The sequence below is a fragment of the Tenrec ecaudatus genome, chromosome 12 (genome assembly GCF_050624435.1).
Source record: "Tenrec ecaudatus isolate mTenEca1 chromosome 12, mTenEca1.hap1, whole genome shotgun sequence".
NCBI lineage: Eukaryota > Metazoa > Chordata > Mammalia > Afrosoricida > Tenrecidae > Tenrec > Tenrec ecaudatus.
The window spans coordinates 52,487,324-52,495,498 of NC_134541.1; the positions used below are offsets into that span (position 1 = coordinate 52,487,324).

General features: G+C 41.5%; 1 pseudogene; it reads right to left on the minus strand.

Moving 5' to 3' along the window:
* Positions 1-1,777: 1,777 nt before the first annotated feature.
* Positions 1,778-5,094, minus strand: LOC142422660 (annexin A5 pseudogene; annotated as a pseudogene).
* Between the last annotated feature and the right edge of the window lie 3,081 nt (positions 5,095-8,175).

An 8,175-nucleotide genomic window follows, 5' to 3' on the forward strand; every position in this document is an offset into this window, starting at 1 on the left:
CAATTCTTCCTCAGTCTTCCAGATTCAATGTCCAACTTTCATATGTATATAAGCTGATTGATAATACCCAATGCCATGCTCCATTTGGTTTCTTGACTACTGCTTCCATGAGCATTGGTTGTGTATCCAAGCAAGACAAGTCCTTGACAACTACAACCTTTTTCTCAGTTTATCATGATGTCACCTATTGATCCAGTGGTGAAGAATTTGGTGTTCTTTACATTGGCTTATAATCTATTCTGAAAACTGCAGTCCTGGATCTTCATCAGCAAGTGCTTCAAGTTATCCTCACTTTTAGCAAGCAAGATTGTGTCATCTACACATTACAGAATGCTAATAATTCTTCCTCCAATCCTGATACCTCATTCTTCTTCATAGAATCCATTTCCAGCATTCAGATTGAGTAAATTCAATGAGAGGATACACCCTGATGCAAGTCTTTCTTGATTTTAAGCCATGCAGTATCCCCTTCTTCAATGAAGTGTTCTGGAACTCCTATTCGTCTCAAGTTTATCCATAGTTTATTATGATCCACACACTCAAATGCCCATACAGAGTCAATAAACACAAATAGCCATCTTTCTAGTATGCTCTGCTTTCAGTCCATCTGACATTAACAATGATATCTCTTGGTCTATGTCCTCTTTTGAATCCTGTTTGAATTCTGGAAGCTCCCTATCAAAGTACCACTGCAACTGCTGTTACATGGTCTTCAGAAAAGTTTTACTTGAATGTGACAATATGGTAGTTGCATGATCTGGTATCAACTTGTGGAGGGGTGGAGTCTAGCCTGTCAATCAGGTTGCAGCTTGATTACCTCGCTGGAGGTGGGACACAGGCACACTCCCTGTGAGACATTCCTATTGAGAAGACACGAGGAGCTACGCTAGAGCCCTGGAGCTAAAGGAGCCAATGGAGCTCCCTGCCAGTGCTGAGATGTTTCCACTGCCACTGGATCCACAAGAGTTTGCGCCCAGTGGCCAGTAATCTTCCTGTATTCAGGATCATTGCATGTGTTGCATGAGTCTGAAGTGAAATTTATAGATTGGTACAGACATATGGGTTAATATCAACCTTATGGACTTGATCTGGACTGAGCTGGGATGTTTTCTCAATATCCCATTGCTCTTGTATATAAACATTTTTCTTATACACATATGAATGTCTCTGAATTTGTTTCTCTAGTCAACCCATAGTAACACAGATAAGGATATTGTTCTATAAGTTGAGCATTCTATTTTTTTCAACTTTCTTTGGACTGGGTATACATATGGATCTCTTCCAGTCAGTTGGCCAAGTAACTGTCTTCTAAATTTCTTGGCAGAGATAAGTGAGTGTCTCAGCTTTTCATCAGCTTGTTGGAACATTTCAATTGCTAGTCCATTAATTATTTCTGTTTTCCACCCACAAGGTGACTGAAAACAGGATAACTCCACCCCCATCCCCACCCCCGGTTAAAGGCAATGTTTATTTTTCATTAATCTTTTTAATACAGTGTTCATAATGTCACAGGCTTAATTTAAAAGAAAACTTGATAATAAAACCCCCAAGATTTCAAGGCTAAGGTTCCAGTTAAGGTAACACAGTTAATAAAAGTGAGGTTTTACAAATGCCTAAAAGCAGTCTAGGCTCCTAAAGTAAAATACAAATGGCCCAGACTCTAGACTTAGTAAAGTTAAGTACATGTTGGTACTAGAACTGTCAAAGAGATCGAGGGATCTCTACTGAAGACCCAACTGAAGTGTAGATATTTTCACCTACAACACATACGCTTGGGTCATTTGTAGGCTAGTACGAGTAAGGTGGCATGTGAAGCACCAGCATAAGAAAGTGGAGCCGGATGTGCTGGCAGAAGTGGTGGCCGTGGTGGCCGGCCTGGAGCAGGGGCCTCCGCACAATGGTCACCTTCTCCTCCACAGAGCATCAGGAGTGCTTTCTTACAGTCCCCAGATGTCTCCCCTTAATCATGGAATACAGAGAGGTGGCAAATTCTTCCTAAACTCCATTCTTGTGTTAAACAGCTGGCTCACACTCCTGGAAACCACAGCTGTGCTGAGGGTGTGGTCAGCGGTCCCTGCTCCCTGCATGGCATGGTAGAGGGTGTCTGCCAGGTAGGCGGGTACACTTCAAATAGACTAGAACAGCGAATAGTTGCTCCAAATTTCCAGAAGTCTCCCGGTCAATGGCTTCCTCCATTTGAGATCCTGATGTGGCCGGGTCAAACACCCTTCTCAAATGAGATACACGTCAAGTTCCGAAGATGGTGATAAACTTTTCTTCATCAGTCCCCCATTTGAGTTCCACTGCTTGAAACAAAGCCTAAGCATCTTGTTTGATTTGGGCTTCATCCAATCCAGTATCAGGGCCTCAATCTGCCTGGAGGAGAACCACCAGCATCCTCTGGTAGCATCCTGACGTGGGCGGGCCAATGTAGAAACCCTTTGAAAATCAATGGAAGGCCTGGGTATCAATGAGGAGACCACCCTGATGCTGCTTTCATCCCGCACTAATGCCCAGCGCCAGGCTATCAGCGAGGTCTTTAAAAGGCGTTTTGGCTGGGATCTTTTGGATGACCTGAAATCAAAACTGACTGGAAATTTTGAAAAATTAATTGTAGCACTGACGAAGCCCTCTAAGCTCTACGGCACCTGTGAACTGAAGCGTACTCTTATGGGAGCTTAAGTACTGACAGAAATTATTGCTTCAAGGACACCTGAAGAACTGAGAGCCATAAATAAGTTTATGAAGAAGAATTACGCTTCAACCTGGAAAACAAGATAACCTTATTACTTTTTTGTCTCTCACAATTCTGGTCGCTGGAAGACTAAAATCAAGATATTATTACAACTAGAATTTCTTCAAAAGTTCTGAGAATTTCTTCCTCGACTCTTGCAGTTTCTGATGGTTGCTAGCAATCCTTAGTGGTCCTTGGGCTTTAGGACATCACATCAGTTGCTGTCACATGTCTGTGTATGTCTCCGCGTCCAGATTTCCTGTTCTTATAAGGACCCTAGTTATTGGTTTAGAACACACACTAATCCATACTGATCTAATTTTACTTTGATTACATATGCAAACACCCCCATCCCCACCCACCCCTGCCAAACCAACACCCTTATTTCCAAACAAGTTTACATTCCCAGATTCTGGGAGATGTGAGTTCATTATCTCTTTTAGGAGACACAGTTCAGGCCACAACAAAGATTTTTATATAAACTGCTCGTTCATCCTCATAAGGCAATTGGTGAAATTGTGGAGGTAACAGGCTTTGAGGGGTTCTTCTTCTCTGCTGAGAGCAGACATTGTCTTGTTACATCTTTAGACGCACTCACAGGTCATGTGCACAGTTAGCTACCTGCTCTACAGAAAACTAGGAACGGCTGCCCAGTGTGGCGGCTTCCTTCGTAGACTCTCTAATCCGGGCACGGTAATCTCTATGCCCTGGTCTGCTCTGTGGCATTTCCTACAAAGCCTCAAAGAAGAGGTTGGCATTTAATACTCTCTTTGCTTCTGCAACAAAATGACAATTTCCTGTATAACACCACCAAAACTTTTCTGCTCAGCCCATTACTTACAGGGCACTTGGATCTGTGGATGTGTGTGGCTAGCCTTCCACTTGATTTTTTCATGACCAATATCATATAAACCAGGACTTCCCACAAAGGACTGTCCATTTGATTTAGAACTGGAAAGCTGATTTAATATAAAACTGCACTAGAGAGATTTGCCACTGCAGATTCGGATTAATCAGATCTGGGCAGGGAAATCACGTTTAAGGAACTTCACAGATGATTACCATCATCAGGCAGTCTGGGGCATCGGAGGCAAATGGTACATTGATAATCCCTGGGAAGTAGATCATTGAAAGATACTAGGAATTATTCCAGCTGCATGGTAGTGAGCAAGGGGCCAAATTTATCTTGATGTGCTAGATTTTAATTAGGTAATGTAGAAAATGTGGAAATGCAATGCAACCTCTGAGAGTGGGGCGGGGGTGGGGGGAGAGAAACCAAAGGTTTAAAAGTGAATCTCAAGGTCTCTTAGGGATGTTTGCCCACTTCTCTGTTGAACTACGTTTTATGAAGGACGGGCACCCTTTATAAAGCAGAGAACTATGGAAAGATAAGATTCAGAAATGGGTTAGTATAAGGAGACAGAATAGGAGCAGAGAAGAAGCAATTTTATTATTAATACAGCTGGTCAAATTAATACAAGATTCCCTCAGAAAATACCTAACTTGATCTATACCTTTGCAAACTCATACACTGTGGTGTCCAATCTGGTAGTCCCTGCAGTGTCTCATGGAACTTTTAAATTTAAATTATTTTAATTACATGTAATGACAAATGTAACTGTTCACTTGCTAACCACCTTTGAAGTGCTCAAGAGCCAAATGAGTGTTCCACGCCGGACAGCAGAAGCACAGGACATTTGCTTCACCGTGGAAGGCTGAGTGGATAATCGTGCTCTAGCAGTCATGGCTGGAAAGGGCGCATTGTCGGGCCCGGTGCTGTTGAGTTGGTTCTGACTCACAGAAACCCTGTGTACAACAGAACGGAACACCACCTGGTCCTGCGTCACCCTCACACTTCTTATATTTGAACCCGTTGTTCCAGCCACTGAGTCCATCATCTCATCGAGGAGCTGCCTTTTTGTTGTGCTTGTTGACACCGGCTTGCTGAAAGGGAGGAGAAATAGGGGCACTGGCTGAGGAAGATCAAACTCTGCAACCTTAAATATGGGCGGAGTCAGAGAGCCCCAACACAGAGCTGACCGGCACTGAAAGTAAATGTTTTCTCTGATGTTCATGAAGGTTATTGAATATGTCAGGAATAAAGCCTCACTCATGGGTTGAAGTTGAAACCTATGGATCTTGATTTAAAGATAAGCAAATGTGCAAAGAAGCAGCGGTGCTGCAACGCTTCCGGCTGACTTCAACTCTTTCTCAATTCCAAGTCTCTGAAACGCTAGCTAGTATTTTTTTATGATTAAAAAATGTGTGGAATTCCTGGATCTTATATATTTTTTCTCTTTTCCTCTGGAACTCTATACCTGAAGGTCTGTTCTGATGCAGGTGCTGAGTCTCTGCCACATGTTCGGAAGGACACATGAAAGATGCCTGTCAGTGGAGAAGGAAGTGTGATACTTCTCTTCTTCCTCCTGTCTTCTGGTGAGTGTGGGCAGGAGATGGTTTGAGATTGGTCCTAAAATTTAGGGTGTTTTATCGGAAGAGAAACGGAGTTGTGAGTTACAAGAAAACAACAAGAGAAATTCAGATGAGCCTGCTTTCAGTTATGCTGTTGGATTCAAGAATACGTCTGGGCACTTAGCTAGTTTGCGTTACATCCTGAAGGTGGGGATGTTGGAACTTGGATGGGGCTGCTGGCTCAAGAGTAGGAGAGGCTCAGCCTTCTGCTAAGCTCAATCACCAAGCCAAGACAGGAGTGCCCTGTGCTTTTGGCTAGATCATGAGAGGGTAGTGGGTAACGTGATATTAAACACACGTTTCATTCAATGCTTAGAAAGGAAAAAAAATAGAATTTAAACATAACTACATATATTTGGTTCTGAGAAAAATTAGAAATGAACTCTGGCAAAAGTATATTCTTAATTTTTAATATTCTTAAAATATTAAGAATAACTCATGGCTTCTGATACTCACTGTCATTGAATTAAGGCCGACTCATAGCAACCCGAAAGGACATGGTCGAACTGTCTCTGTGGGTTTCCAAGGCAGTAACTTTATTTTTTGGTCTTCAACAGATACCTGTTTATAGGCTTTATTTCTCCTTTTTTTTAATGATGCCAGTAATAAAATTTGTAGGTTTTTAAGGTTAAGTATAGTAACTGACTTCTCAGAACTAAGAACTCTGAAACACCTGGTTTTATCAAACAGGAAGTTCAAAACATCATTTTTAGTTCAAGTCTGTAACACTGTGACTCACAACAGGCTGAAGATATTCATAAAATCCCTGCTTAGTCAGTACTTAGAATCACCTAAATATACTTAGTATGTCTCAGCCCTGGTGGCATAGTGGCTGGTGACGTGTCGGGCTGCTAATTGCAAGGTCGGCAGTTGGAAACCAGCAACTATTTCTCAGAAGGAAGTCGAGGCTTTCTGTTCCTGCAGAGTTCCAGTCTTGACGAGCCACAGCGACAGTTGGCTCGATGGCAGTGAGTTTGGAGGGTTGTTTGTGTTGTTTTTGTAGGTATGCCAGCTGGCTGATGCTCCTTTTAGATAAGCAAAGCTTTAAGAAAACTAGTAAGTTTAAGTAATAAGAAGAGCATATTCTTTGGCGTTTTCCATGGAGTCTTTGGAAAATAAGTGGTGTGGATATTGACTCTCCTTTTTTTTTTAAATGGTTCGCTTGGCGCTTAACCCACATATTATATAATTCAATAGTTGAATCATATCCAGAAGAGTTGTAAAATCATCACCACAATCAATTTAGAACATTTTCTTCTTCCTTGTACTCAATGTTATTTGTGATGATTCCTCTTTTTTTTTCTCTTTTAAATCATTTTATTGAGGACTCATACAACTCTTATCACAATCCATACATACATCCATTGTGTCAAGCACATTGGTACATTTGTTGCCACCATCATTCTCAAAACATTTGCTTTCTACTTGAGCCCTTGATATCAGCTCCTCATTTTCCCCCTGACTCCCCATTCTCCCCTCCTGCATGAACCTTCGATAATTTATAAATTCTTATTGTTTTGTCATATCTTACATAGTCCAATATCTCCCTTCACCCAATTTTCTGTTGTCCATCCTCCAGAGAGGGGGTTATATGTAGATCCTTGTAATCTGTTCCCCCTTTCTACCCTACCTTCACTCCACCCTCTTGATATTGCCACTCTCACCACTGGTCCTGAAGGAATCATCTGTCCTGGATGCCCTGTGTTTCCAGTTCCTATATGTACCAGTGTACATCCTCTGGTCTAGCCAGATTTGTAAGGTAGAATTGGGACCATGATAGCTGGGGGGGGGGGGGCATTTAAGAACTAGAGGAAAGTTGTATGTTTCATCGTTGCTACACTGCACCCTGCTTGGCTCATCTCCTCCCTGGTACCCTTCTGTAAAGGGATGTTCAGGGGCCCGTCCCTGGAGAGTACACTAGAGGGTTGTTATTATTTCCTGCAGAAACAGACGCTCACACCTTTTCCCTGTGGCAAAGCCAGTGTGCTCCAGTTGCGGACTTTTGGGTTTACAGGCAAGTGTCTAACCACTGGAGTTCTTTAAATGATGGTAATGATCTTTCATTGATCTTTGATTCACTTCTACATGTGGTTTGGGACATATTCACTATTACAAGTAAGAAGATGAAAGATTATTGTGTAATGAAAATAGATTTGGAACAAGGGCAGTGAATTAAATATTGAAATTCGGTCTTTTACATACACCTGCTAGCATCACAACGCCAAAGTAAAGATAAAGAGGTGTGATGTTAATTTAAATCCTCTCAATTTCTTTCTTTCATTTTTAAAACCATTTTATTGGGGGCTCATACAACTCCTATCACAATCCACCCACCCATTGTATCAAGCACATTTGTACATTTGTTACCAGCATCATTTTCAAAACATTCTCTTTCTATTTGAACCACTGGTACCAGTCCCTCATTTTTCCCCTCCCTACACCGTGTGCTTCTCTCAAATGGTGTTAGCTGACTCCTCACTTAGACGGCTTATTTTGCGACAAGCCTTTAAGACCCCACATGCTATTTTATACAATAGCCAGGCACGGTCTAATTTCTTCACCACATTTTGTTACTGTCTTCACTGATCTCCTCTTGAGGGTGCATACCAGGTAAGGCCATGTCATAAGAACTAATTGCTCTTATATTAGGACTTTGATGAAGTAAAAAACTCAAAACCTATTCATTTAATTATAGTGTCTATAAATCCCTGTGGAGATATCATTGTCATTTTATTGTGGTACATCATAGATATTTTCATGAGGCTTAAGGCCATGCTATAGATAGTAATGTGATTTTAGTCAATGGTAAAACATTGTTGATCTAAGGATTTCATACAGGTGTAGGAATTCTTATCCGATTCCAATATATGAATTGTTAACTTGTATATCTTCAAAATGAGGCTGACTGGACACTAGTTACACAAGCCATGAAGTTTGGAAATACGGCAATACTGTCAGTAACACTCACT